This window comes from Pseudophryne corroboree, chromosome 7 (genome assembly GCF_028390025.1).
Source record: "Pseudophryne corroboree isolate aPseCor3 chromosome 7, aPseCor3.hap2, whole genome shotgun sequence".
In the NCBI taxonomy this organism is placed as follows: Eukaryota; Metazoa; Chordata; class Amphibia; order Anura; family Myobatrachidae; genus Pseudophryne; species Pseudophryne corroboree.
In genome coordinates this window covers 67,204,116-67,217,564 of record NC_086450.1, presented here as the reverse complement: position 1 = coordinate 67,217,564, position 13,449 = coordinate 67,204,116, and the positions used below count along the sequence as shown (strand labels likewise).

At 45.5% G+C, this 13,449-nt stretch overlaps 1 protein-coding gene across 3 annotated transcripts in view; it reads right to left on the bottom strand.

Annotated features, from left to right (window-relative positions):
- The window catches only part of HDAC4 (histone deacetylase 4), a 249,405-nt gene extending 236,232 nt beyond the window's left edge, over positions 1–13,173 (bottom strand). The window contains exon 1 of one of the 3 annotated variants that reach the window (XR_010181903.1): positions 12,990–13,173. The gene's annotated coding sequence lies outside the window, so the exon portion shown is untranslated. The remainder of the gene's footprint in view (positions 1–12,989) is intronic. The other 2 variants (XM_063933265.1, XM_063933267.1) reach the window with 2 other exon arrangements.
- Positions 13,174–13,449: the final 276 nt, after the last annotated feature.

The window sequence follows — 13,449 nt, the reverse complement described above, 5'->3', positions numbered from 1 at the left end:
AGTTTTCATTATGTATTCAGTAGTATAGGGGAATATCTAGAAATGGCAAAATGAGAGGACTTCGGAAAGCAGGGCGTCACATATTGCTAGCCAGGCAGACCATGGAGGTGGTCATTCCGAGTTGATCGCTGGCTGCATTCGTTCGCTGTGCAGCGATGATGCAAAAAAACAGCAGTTCTGCGTATGCGGCGCAATGCGCACGCGCGACGTACTATTACAACGAATTATGTAGTTTCACACAGGGTCTAGCGAAGCATTTCAGTCGCACAGCTTGCCGCAGAGTGATTGACATGAAGTGGGCGTTTCTGGGTGTCAACTGACCGTTTTCAGGGAGTGTTTGGAAAAACGCAGGCGTGCCAAGAAAAATGCAGGCGTGGCTGGGCGAACGCAGGGCGTGTTTGTGACATTAAAACAGGAACTAAACAGTCTGTAGTGATCGCAAGCGCTGAGTAGGTGTAGAGCTACTCAGAAACAGCACACAAAAAAAAAACAACTTTGTCGCCGCTCTGCGATCCTTTTGTTCGCACATCTGCTAAGCTAAAATACACTCGCAGTGGGCGGTGGCATAGCGTTTGCACGGCTGCTAAAAACTGCTAGCGAGCGATCAACTCAGAATGACCCCCGGAATTCATAGCGTTTGCCACAGTACCTGTAGATTTACTCAAATCAAAAGACAGGCAGCCCAGAGACTTATTATACAGGGCACATACGAATCAAGCATACATTTTTTTCCCCAGTGTGCAGGAGAAAGTGCAGCCAAGAGAAATCTCTCCCATGTTGCTATATTTCAAATCCGTTTTGCCTCCTGAATATAAACTGGATTTTTTTTTTCCGTGACTATGTGTCCATGGGGTAGGGGGCATAGATTGTAAGCCCTGTACAGTGTAGCAGAACGTATGTGCTATATAGCTGCCAATGTAAATAGACGCCAGCTTCAGTTGTCCAATGAATGGACACAGAAGTGGCACGCAGGAAGTAAGAAAACCGATCGGTTAGTAGGTGCTAGTGCTGTCCTGGAAGACTAATCATTAGAAGAATCAGAGGAAACCCTGAAATAAAAACAAGAGTTTATTTCTTTTATCTAAATATAAAATACCGGCCCTATAGACCAAGCTTATAACAGCAATAAGACTATATATAGTGTGAATTGTTCCACAACTAACTACATGCTTACTTGTTTCTCATGTACTTCGGTCTATGCCTGGCAAACCTCTCCAGCTCTTCTAAATCTACATATCCCAGCACATGCCCTGCCACAGTTTAGCATTGCCTAATAGCAAAACTGCGGAAAGGCATGCTAGGTCTTGTAGTTACACAACACCTGGAGAGGCACAGGTTGGACAGGCCTAGAGCCTCACCAATAGTGATCTTGTGAATATTGATAGGAGAGGTAGCCAATTTACCGGCTGTCAGGGTACTGACACCGGAATCCCGACACCCGGTAAAATACAGTCGCTCGGAATCCCGACCGTCGGCTGGAATCCCCACTAGAGTGGTGATCCACACCACCACCCGAAGGAGAACATAATCCTGTGATGACCTAATGTCGACACCGGTCCAAAGCCGCGGGGCCACGTTGCGCTCGCCGATGGAATCCCGGTGTCGATATCCTGATCGCCGGGATATCATACTGATCACATTGATAGTAACTCTAGTTCGCAAACCATGCTGGCCATGAACCTTTAAATTAGGCAGAAGTAGACTCACATCAGCACCAGGCAGCAGATGATCAGGTTATTTTCAGCCACGTCACCAATCAGCGTGATGGCATGATCCAGTCTTCACTTTGACGGGAAATGAGGTGCCACGCCCAGAGGGCACCATTAGTAGGTAAGTACGCTTCAGCTGGAGTCGAATGGAAAGTGGTTCCCTCACCAGTGTACAGAAATGAAACTTACTTTCTGCTATTAAAGCATATTCTTCTAGACAAGCATTTCACATTTTAAAAGACTTCAGTGTAGATTTAGGAGATTATGTCATTCTAAAGGCGAACTAATCCTCAGGAATTTTTCCAATATACATATTAAGAGATTAATGTATACAAATATTTACGCTGCAAGAAACGCCAAAGCTTCTGCTGAGATGCTGCAAAGCCTGCTAGCAGCGAGTACCTTCCCAAACACCACCCCTGTTCTTGTCTCGATCCCATACTCCTCTTTGGGGTCTATGTACTAAGCCTTGGTGAGAGATAAAGTAGACGGAGATCGAGTACCAGCCAATCAGCTCCTAACTGCCATGTCACAGGTGTTTGAAAACGGACAGTTCGGAACGGGTTGGCTGGTACTTTATCCCCATCCAATTGATCACTCTCCAGGGCTTAGTAAATAGACCCATTTATGTGTTTTAATCTTTCACACTAGCACCTTGGGAGTGTGTCCTAGGAACAGGTACGGCGTCAGAAGTCATGTTCACAGCAGCAGAGCGCTGAAAAATGGGAGAGACGCATACATGGGAGAGACGCATACATGTATACATGTACATTGGGGAACACTAGTGAACTTCGCTATTATCACAAGGGCATTTATATCCAACTTAATGCACAGTCGATACACGGAAAGCATTGTAAAGTGCTTTTCAAGTGCATTTTGCATTTTAGCAATTACAGAGAGCATGTTTACCGTGTTGGGTATGAAAGCATGTTTACCGTGTTGGGTATGAAATACTGCCGGTCAGGATGCCGACATGAGCGACAGCGTCATCCCGACAGAGAGGATCCAGACACCGAACAGGGGGTAAGTATTTTACCCCCTCTCCTGCCTCCTACCCTAACCCTTGGGTGAGTATCAGTTAGGGCTAATTAGTGGGTGGTGGCGGCTGGGACTAACCCTCGGGGGGTAGTGGCTACGGCTAACCACTCCCCTAGTGCCTAACCCAAACCCCCACCACCATCCAGCACCTAACCTCAATCTCCCCCTCTCCCATGCTCTAACCCGGATACTCATCTTCGGCATTCCGGCGTCGGTGACATGTCCGCTGGCATCCAGACCACCTGTTTACCATATACTTGGTTAAGGGTTTGAATGACAATAAACCAAACTCTGCATCAAACAAGAATGTCTATTAGAATGGCACGTAACGTGCTTCCCAGCATGCACTGAGCCTGATAAAGCAAAGTACTGCATGAGTATAGTCTGTACTACCAATGATCATACTTACAATGATGCTGGACCATGTCTGATTAGAAAGGAAGCTCTCCTGCTTATCCGGGAAATAAATACATTTATACTGCAGCACGTCTCACACACACCTTTAGCCTGCGCTTCGTGCAAGTATAACGTATGCCCCTGATGACGGTCTTTGTTGAAGTGGATAAATAATGCCGCTCACATCGCTGTGTGGGTGTAGCGTGCCTGCAGCAATTGTACGGAAGTTAGGTCATTTGGTGGCCTACGCGATGCATTTGCTTTATGTATTCTTTGTTCAAATATCTCCATTCATTCCCCACTAACGGCAGCTGTGAGCCAGGATAACATCAAAAATATACATATTCATTGCATATTCATGCTTTGCAAAGTATGTGTTGGTTGGGAGGCATTAATGCCAGGTGTGTGCGCATGGCATGGAATGCTACAGAGAATAAAATGTTCTGCTCGCTTATAATACGGTTTCTGCCAGAATGAGGCTACATTTAAAGTTATGCAGAAGAATTGTTTGATCCTCACAGACGTACATTCATGCTCTCCGGAACCCTGCAGGCACTAGAGTACGGAAAGGGGACCAATGTTATTCAGGCTTCCGCAAACACATTCCCCATCTGGGAATCGGATGGCAGCAATGCCAGAGCACCTTATGACTACACCAGAACTCTAACGATTGTGAATTGTGCACTGTCCCCGCGGACAGGGGTGACCAGAGACGTGGAGTAACATAACACTGAGAGGGGAGATAAAGGAATCAGCCAGGACTAAAGCTCCATGCATAAGGTACAACATCTACAACAATGAAGGGGAACCTTTGGCACTCCAGCTGTTGTTAAACTACACATCCCAGCATGCCCTGCTACAGTTTTGCTATTTGGCCATGCTAAAACTGTAGCAGAGCATGCTGGGATGTGTAGTTTAACAACAGCTGGAGTACCAAAGGTTCCCCATCACTGATCTACAACATCTCTAAGAGCCGTTTCTGAGCAAACACACATCACTACTGTGTAAGAGCCTTCTCTGCTGCCGAGTGATGCCTACACCTGCTGTATTTATGTGATCTCCAGATGAGGATAACCCTCAGACCAAGGCGTGCTCAACAAGCAGCTCTCCAGCGGTTGTGGAACTACACATCCCAGCATGCACTGACACAGTTTTAGCATTCCCTAATAGCAAAACTGTCGCATGGCATGCTGGGAAATGTAGTCCACAACAGTTGGAGAGCCACATGTTGAGCACCCTTGCTCTTACCCACCTCCGTGGAACCGAGCATTTCAGTCAATGCTCTGTACGCTATCCAGCAGTCCTGATCCAAAGTGAGTGGTCTGGAGGATCCAGGCTAACCATCCAGCAAAGAGGCACTGCAGAACATAAGCATGCCGCTGCCAGAATCATGTGGTTCCGTGCTGGTGAAGGAGCCTGAGGAAGGCACTGACTGTTCTCTACATGTGGTTACCGTGTTGGTGTGCAGCTGACACTTACAAAAAGCGAGTTCCTGATGGCCAGGCCGCACCAGGACAAGTTCTCTGAAACGTCAGGATATTGGGGCAGATGTATTAAGGCCAGTACTCACTGGCCGATGCGGGAGAGATGTGTGCAGAGTGAACAGCTCAGCACACATCTCTCCCGCCGCTCAGCACAGCACGATGTGTGCTGAGCGTGCGGGGGGAGACGGGGGGGCCGCTCACTTCACCCAGCGGGTGAAGTGAGCGATCTGTTAGACTGGATTGCACGGCAGGCCATTCTAGCACCAGCGATAGCAATGCGCAGGGCTGCGCATCGCTATCGCTGTAGTGGGTACACACGGAGCGATCAGTCTTAAAACCTAAGCAATCTAGTCAGATTGCTTAGATTTTAAGCAGCGATCGCTCCGTGAGTACCCCCCTTTAAGCCTGGAGAATTGATAAAACAGTGATAAGTACAAGGTGATAATGCACCAGCTTTTTACTTCAATTTACATATTGGAGCTGACTGGTTGGTGCGTTATCACCTTGCACTTATCAAGGCGTAATACTTTTGCCCCATTGACCGCAAAAAAAAAATCCCAAAACCTCTAAAGCACCCAATAAGAGGGGAAATAAAGCGCATACTGCCACTGCACTGAAACGATGTATCTGATAAGAGTAACTAACAATAAGGCATATGAAGGCACCGTACCTACTGGCACTTTGCAATAAAACCACTAGAAAAATAAAATAAAAAAGGATGTCGATCGCATGGGCTACTAGTATGTGGCGGTCACTGTAGGTTCCCCAATGCATGTACTACAAAAAATAAAAAATGCTAAAAACATACACAATATGCAGCAATAGTAAATACTGCAGGAGATATGGGGACACCCAAAAAGCAGTTTTTAGCGCCATGCCCATTTACATACATTCCCCTGCCAGGCCAGGGACCAGTTTCCGACTGTAGTAAATTGCATTTTTATACAACTGTTGGCAAAGAGCGGCTGGCCAGCTGCCAATCCCACAGTCGTCGATCCGATAAGATGAGTGGCAAGAGACCGTGCCCACATGGACCACCTCTAGCGCTGGCCATAGAATGTTGCTGCAAAAGCAGGTGCACACCTGCAAGAATACAGCTCAACAATCCCTATAAACATTTCACTACAGAAACGCTAACAGACAACACTTACGGTGCAGCAAGACTCGTGCAGCCGCAAGCCAACACAGCACTTACCTATTGGGATCAATTGCCACGTTTTGTAAAGCATGCTGTAAGCAAAACACTTGGGGCTTATTGTCATAGCCTCAGAGTTGCCGTAGGTGCAGGAATTTCTGCTGCTTGGTTTTTTAAAGGCAAAACCAACCTGGTTTTGTCTTGTAAATAACAGTTTTTAAAGAAATCAGACAGCATTGCAGAAAGTCCCGCACCTCCATCAGCTCAGAGGCAAACAGTTAGCCCTTGGTAGCTACATATACATATATGAAGATTTGATTTATATCACTAAAAGAAATCATCTTGCACAACCTAGACACACAAAAAAATACATACATGTAGAAAACTTGGGGCACCAAGGAACCAGGGGGAAGATGTATTAAGCCTGGAGAAGTGAAAAAGCAGTGTTAAGTGGAAGGTGATAATGCACCAGCCAATCATTACGGGTTTGAAAAATGACAGTTAGGAGCTGATTGGCTGGTGCGTTATCACCTTCCACTTTATCACTTCTCCAGGCTTAATACATCTGCCCCCAGATTCACAGGAAAATCAGCAACACTGAGCTATCGTAACAGCCAGATGTTTGGCAGCACACTGCCTGGAATTAAACTGCCACCTATGACTGGTACAACACTGTTTGTGTGCACTACTATGGTGTGTACAAAAGTGGTGAACACAACAATTATACATGTCCTGGCATGAAGGAGAGTCATGACAAAGCCATGATGCTGAAGTCTGAACTGTGTGAGGAGTGGGAACCTATAAGCATACCATGTAAAAGGAGTAACCCTTTAAGACTTTACACATAACCCTTCAACAACAACAACAACAAAAAAAGAGTGAGGCCAACTTTATCAACTTTTCAGGTTCTTGTGAAACTGCACCATAGATGGGCATTGAAAAATCTGTCAGCATCTAAATAAAATAAAAAAAAATTTTCAACACAATACAATTTAATTGTATGCTGTCTCTGGTTAACTGTTTTTGAGAGACAGATTTATCGCTGGCGACTTTGAACACCCCCAGATCCATTTGGTTTGGCAGCAACTCACTTATAAGTGTTTATGTTACATCTGTCACAACCCATACAGTTCCTCTTTCCTGCCTGGGGTGTCGCTGTTTTCTCTGGCGCTTCCAGCACACTCTTTTCTAGATCTCAATACTGAGATATAAACCAGAGTGTGCTAGAAGCACCAAAGCAGAGAATGACCCCTTCGGGCAGGAAAGAAGAACTGCACGGCTTGTGACAGGTGCAGGGTGCTAGAATGAACACTGCTTATTATTTGGATCAGATATACTGCTGTAAAGGGTACATTGGATCTATTTTTTTTTTATGTAGATTAACACAGACAACTGCATAATCAAACAGCTTAGGCATGGCGTTTGTATAAGGAACAGGGGAGCTCAGGTGGTTGCGAGAAGAAATGTCATCCCCACGGCTAACGGGTGTCTAAACAGAGCAACAATTGAATTGCTCCATTTTGTGCCCCCAAGTGGTAGCTGCAGGGTAAAACAATTAAATCAGTCCCTACAAGTGCAACTGGACTCCAAAAACTATCAAAACAACGCAGGTTTATTAGCAAGATCAGAGAATAAAGTTATCAATCACAAGCGGCAGTGACACATGCCAAAACCAAATGAAAGAGAGGCTAGACACAGCCATCTTACTTTGCTTTACCACTTGACAATGATATACTTCATATACATTATTATGTAAATATTTATTTAATCCCAATATGACTCAAAGCACTTTAAATTATCGCTAAGAGGCTCCAACGTATGGGTCGACATGCATTAGGTCGATAGGGTTAACAAGTTTTTTGGGGTGGTTTTAGGTTTTCCCAACTGTTGCTTGATTTACTATCCACCTGGACTACGATTGGGAATAGTAATCTTGCCCGAAGCGTAGCGAACGTACATGTTTACAGTAATTGTGCTTTCATGTTAAACACACAAAATGATGCCCAAAAAGCTTGTGTTGCCTACTGTCATGTCGACCCTTTGGCCCTGTCTAGACGACCTTACCCACTGTCTACCTTTTACCCGTCGACCGAATGCATGTCAACCATATGGGGTCAACCTAATCTAGATCTTCTTTACCACACCCATTGCTAAGGATGGGACAACCATTTGGGCACACCGTTTAATTAAACATCAGTACATGCCCATTTAGCACTGCTGACATTAGGGACCCATCAACTATAATTTCTTATTGCAACTAATTACCAAAGCGGTCTTCGCCGGAACAGTGGCTTCTTTGGGGTCAATCCAACTAGTCACGAGGAGGGCAAATTGCCATTGTAAAAGTGTGGTAACACTGCCAATTAAACCACAACTCGTCCACCTCACGGCGCCATCTTGCCCTGTACAAGATGCAAACAAAAAAAATCCACGAGTCTGGAGGTATAGTCATACTTACTCCGCTAACTAAAATGACCCCCACTGGGGGAATTCAATTGTTTGCGAACACGTAAGTAACAGACACGCCCAAATAAGCTATTCAATTGTTTTGAGGGCCCATTATTTAGTGTACTTGTTGCGCCCAAATGCACTGGGTTTAGCCACATTAGCCCAAGTTATTGCACACTACTGATTACCACTTCAGGAGGGTGCGAGCAGAAATGACGGGTACCTGCGACTCAGTGGCATGCTTGACCATTGGGTCGCACATATGAAGGTAATGGTTGACAGGAAGACATCCAAATTTATCTCTCCGGTGACAAAAAATTGCATATGGGCTAGCTGGAAATCAAATCAATGACTCTAGGGCTGTGGAGCAGGGCCGGTGTTAGGGTGTTCAGCACCCCCCTTAAAATTATAATTGTGTGCCCTCCCTCCCGTAACTCATGAAGGGACAGCAGCAAAAAAGGGTGATGTCTCAAAAGGAAGGGACATTGCCACACAATAGTACATCCAATTCCAATAGTAGCTTTAAAACACGTTATGCCACACAGTAGTGCCCCTTATACAAGTAAACCCCTTTCACACCATGCCCACAGTAGTGCCCCTTATACACAACCAGTGAAATGTGAAGGCAAAAATGGGGAAACCTGTCTGTGGCCCAAAAGGAAAAAAAAACTATTATAGGATAACAGTACAGAAGTGTATAAGTGGTTATAATAAAAGTATTTGGGGTACTTAAATTGTGTCAAATGGCTGTTATATAAAAAAAAAATGTTTAAAAAAAACTGGGGGAAAAATGAGAAAATGCAAGTGTTTTTGTGCAAAATAAATGCCCATTAGGGGTCCATAAAATAAGTATAAGATACTTTATAAAAAAAAAAAAAAAAGACAAATAAAAACAAGAAAAAATAAAAACCTCCGATTACTCCCACCTGCAAGCCAAAAAAAATACTTTGCACGTTTTGACCCCAAACATGACGTCATTATTGGCGAATTATAAATAATGAAAAATGTCTAAGTGCTAAATTAGTCAGTCATTCAGGGGTTACTACACCAATTCTCAACCTTTTTACCTTAAAATAGGGACTTTCCTCAACTTTTCACCTGCTCAAAGGTGTTGAAAAGAAGATTGAAATAAAACCTATGGAGAATTATCGCAGACAAATAATTGAATAGGTCTGTCTTCACCAATCGCAATAAATGCCCATTACCGGTTTATTGCGCCCAATTGTATATCTCCTAATATTTAGAGTCTGATACTACTACTTCACTCAAAGAATTACTGCTAGTCTAACATTCTCATTTCTCGCCAAACTGTTGAATGATAAAAGTCTACCCATTGCACACACAGGGCTCGATTCAATTCAGCGCAAATTGAATATTGCTGGGAGGGAGGTCCCGAAGCTATTAAATGCACCGCGATGTTATGCCCGACTAGGGAGTTTCTTTTTGCACCCCTCCAAATCTAACAAAACTACTGGCGCGATGTTGTTTTCTCCCTCAGCGCGGTGGAAACAGCTTCACGTCAGGCACTTGGAGAATGCCGGTTCTCACTACTAAACACCATGTTTAAGGAACGAGAACCGGCTTTCTCCGACCTAACAGCATACAGAATTGAGTAGCTCTGGGAGCTCCTTCCCAGCACTATTCAATTTGCGCAGAATTTAAATAAGCCCACAGTGGTGGCAGACATTTTGTAAAATGATAAGTAGCAGTCATGGGACTGCTACAGATATACAGACAATGAACTGGACATATACCAATTACTACCCATTCATTACAACCATACGATTCATAGGAGATTTACCTCAACTGTGTGGATTAGCCAGACTGAATGCATTGAATGCCTAGGATTTCTTAACATTTGCATAATGGTAACACAATGGGGTAAATTCTATTCAGCGACAGTTGAATAGCGCCGGGAATTAGCTCCCGACGCTATTCAATTCAGCTCCAGTTAAGTCGGCGATGGCCCGTTCTCGCGACTAAACAGGTTGAATTGTCGGGAGAACGAGCATTCTCCGACTTAATTCCCCGGCGCGAGGCTGATTCCCGACAGAATCAGCCTTGCGCCGGCCGCACTTTTGTCGGGTTTCTTCTCTCATCCCCCGGGGATGAGAGAAGAATTCCCAATAATTGAGGGTCGCTCGTCGCTGTATTGAATAGCTATTCAACTGTCAGTGAATTGAATAGACCCCAATGAGTAACTTTAGATTTTTAATTATAAGTGCTGCAATGTCACAATATAATAGACAACATTTCAACAGGGGTGATACATATGTGAAAAGGGGGTCTATTTACTGTCTTGGAGAGAGATAACGAGGAGAGAGAAACTACCGACCAACCAGCAACTCAAACGCAGCGTGTAACATGGCAGTTAGGAGACAATTGGCTGGTACTTTATCTCTCTCCGCAGCTTAGTAAATAGACCCCAAGGAGCCTTATAAAAGTACCCAGCCAACCTGGTTTAGAGGTACAAAAAAGGGTTACATGAGAATACAAATATACGTTCCAGATAAACATCAATCATGCTAGAGTGCAAAACATACACATGATGCAATGGAAGACAACTAGGGAAATACCACAAACGTTTTGTCTTAAGGAGCAAGACAAGGAAATAGAAATCCCCATGATCCGTTTTGGTGTTCCCCATACTTCAGGTAAAGTTCTACAGATACATATTGGAAATCTGATAACATATTAATCAGACAATACCCCCTCGCCCCAATGTAACATAATGGGTCATACAATCAACACAGATATCAAAGAAGCCACATTCAACAAGTGACGGCAACAATCTACTAAGGACTCACCTGCACTGTTCCATCCCCAGACTGTCCATACCCTGCCAAACATATCAGCCTGCTGGCATCAGTATTGATACAGACACACCCAGCTATATAAACCACAAGCACCAACCACCAACCCTGTTTCTATTGACATGTACCACCTGGCACATTGCATTAGGCCACAACCATACCATCAGATAAAGCAATGATCCCTAACATGAACAACGTACACCGTACAAAGCTCTATTATAAAGGAGCCAAGCCAACGTGTTTTGTTGAGAAAATCAATTCTGAAACCGGACAGACAAAACGATACAAAAGTAAGTTTTAGTAATAACAGTAACAGCCTCAAACAATAAAATCAGTGGCTCAAAACATACCTGGTGCAAAACAATGCACGCAACGGCCCAATAGAATACACAGCCACACTGCAAAAGATCCCCAAACTGCAACGCTACACTTCCATAGGATGAACCCCAAACACATCCTATACCCTGCTGAAACAGATGTCCACTTAGCAACAGATCCCTTCCACGCAACGGATGCCCACTAAGCAACAGATCCCTAACCTGCCACGCTAGTTACCTAGGATAAAACCTAACACACCCTATATCCTGCAACTCAAGAGATCCCTACCCTGCAACAGATGTCCACTCAGCAACACCTCCCTACCCTGCAACATATGTCTACTTAGCGTCAGATCCTTACTCTGCATCTCAACAGTTCCCTACTCTGCAACAGAAATCCACTTAGCAACAGATGCCTACCCTGCAAGATGCCCAATTAGCAACAGATCCCTACCCTGCAACAGGTGTCCACTTAACATCAGCTCCGTACCCTGCAACAGATGCCCACTTAGCAAGAGATGTCTACCCTGCAACAGATCCTATCCTGCAACAGATGCCCACTTAGAATACAGATCTCTATCCTGTAACAGATGCCCACTTAGAATACAGATCTCTATCCTGTAACAGATGCCCACTTAGCAACAGATGCCTACTTAGAAATAGGTTCTTACCCTACAAGCAGTGGACACTTAGCAACAGATCCCTACCACGCAACAGATGACCACTAAGCAACAGATCGCTACCCTGCCACGCTACACTTCCCTAGGATGAAACCAAACTCAAGAGATCCCTACCCTGCAACAGATGCCCACTTAGCAAAAGATCTCTATCCTGCAACAGATGCCCACTTAGCAAAAGATCCCTACCCTGCAACCACTGCCCACCTAGCAACAGATCCCTATTCCCCATCTCAACAGTTCCCTACCCCGCTTCTGATGTCCACTTAGCAACAGATTTCTACTTTGCATCTCAACAGATCTCCTCTACTTTGCAACACATGCCAACTTAGCAACTTATCCCTAGCCTGCAACTGGTGCCCACTTAACAACAGATCCCTACTTTGCATCTCAACAAATCTCTATCCTGCAACAGATGCCCATTTAGTGACCGATCCCTACCCTGCAACAGGTGCCCACGTAGCAACGAATCCCTACCATGCAATAGATGTCCACTTAGCAACAGATCTCTACCCTGCAACCGGTGCCCACTTAGCAACAGTTATCTACTCTGCAACAGATGCCCATTTAACAACAAATCTAACCCTGCAACAGATCCTTACCATGCAGCAGATGCCCACTTGACAATAAATCCCTACCCTGCAAGAGATGTGCACTTAGCAAAAACATCCCTACCCTGCAACTCAACAGATCCTTAGCCTGCACAGCTATATGCAATGCCCCACACCTACTGCACACACACGTGTTACAGCTAGAATAATTACATACACTGATTTATACATGCACTCAGGGTATACAGACAGGCTGGGCGGTGACCATCCACAGGCCATTCATTTATTTAAGCGCGTATGCATTAATTATAACCCAGCTGGAATGAGTGCCCTGTCTGGGAGAGACAGGGGCAGATATACACTGACATGCAGGCACCAATCATACCCTATAGTGGCACATTTCCCCTCGCTGCCCCCTCACCTGAGCCGGGCACCCGAACCTCGCTCTGTGTCTCCCCCCTGCTTCCTCCTAGATCCTCCTGTTCTACCCGAGCCTCCGAGCGGCCAACATCCCGCGCACCTCCTCACACTGCGCCCTGCCTCGCACTGACCGCCCATTGGCCAGCTAAGCTGCCACTCTGCCCAGGGGCACCAGGACCCGCCGCACTGGCCAATGAGATCTCAGCCATAAACGGGAGCGATCGCTGATTGGACAGACGGGACGTCAGTGGAGTAAAGATAGCAGGGCGCAGCCCGCTGACCCCCGCCCCCCTGCCTCACCGCCCTCTTTTCCCTTAGCTCACCAATCACGTACCGTTCGGGAGGGATGGGAGCCCACAGAGTAGTCGCATTGGCTGCGACAGCTGCCAATCCGGAAACAGACCGCCTCAGGTGGGCCCCGGGAGCTCCCGGAGCTCCCATTGGACAGTCTGCTTCACGTG